Source organism: Myotis brandtii, unplaced genomic scaffold, assembly GCF_000412655.1.
Source record: "Myotis brandtii unplaced genomic scaffold, ASM41265v1 scaffold1290, whole genome shotgun sequence".
In the NCBI taxonomy this organism is placed as follows: Eukaryota; Metazoa; Chordata; class Mammalia; order Chiroptera; family Vespertilionidae; genus Myotis; species Myotis brandtii.
The window spans coordinates 39021-39447 of NW_005354552.1; positions in this window are offsets into that span (position 1 = coordinate 39021).

Genomic DNA, 427 nt, shown 5'->3' on the forward strand with positions numbered 1-427 from the left:
ATGACCTATTAACCCAATGTTTTTTTATAGCACTTTCTGTATGTGAAAAATTTTATTATTAGAAATGAATAGGACAAGGCCCTATGCCTGACACTTATAGATTGATTTCTTCATCACCCTCCAGAGTCTGAGTCTACATTTACCAATATACATACCTTCTTGCAATCTGTCCTCACTGCAATCCCTTATGCTTATTTGACATATGGGAAATAAAAATGAGCTCAAGGAATTCTGGTTCAGCCCTGGCAAGGTGGCTAGGTTGGTTGGAATGTCAAGGTCTCCATATACCAGAAGGTTGCAGGTTCAATTCCCAGTCAAGGCATATACGTAGGTTGCAGATTTGATTCCCCTGTCTGGACTCATGTGAGAGGCAGCCAATCTCTCTCTCTCTCTCTCTCTCTCTCTCTCACCCCCACCCCCCGCAGTG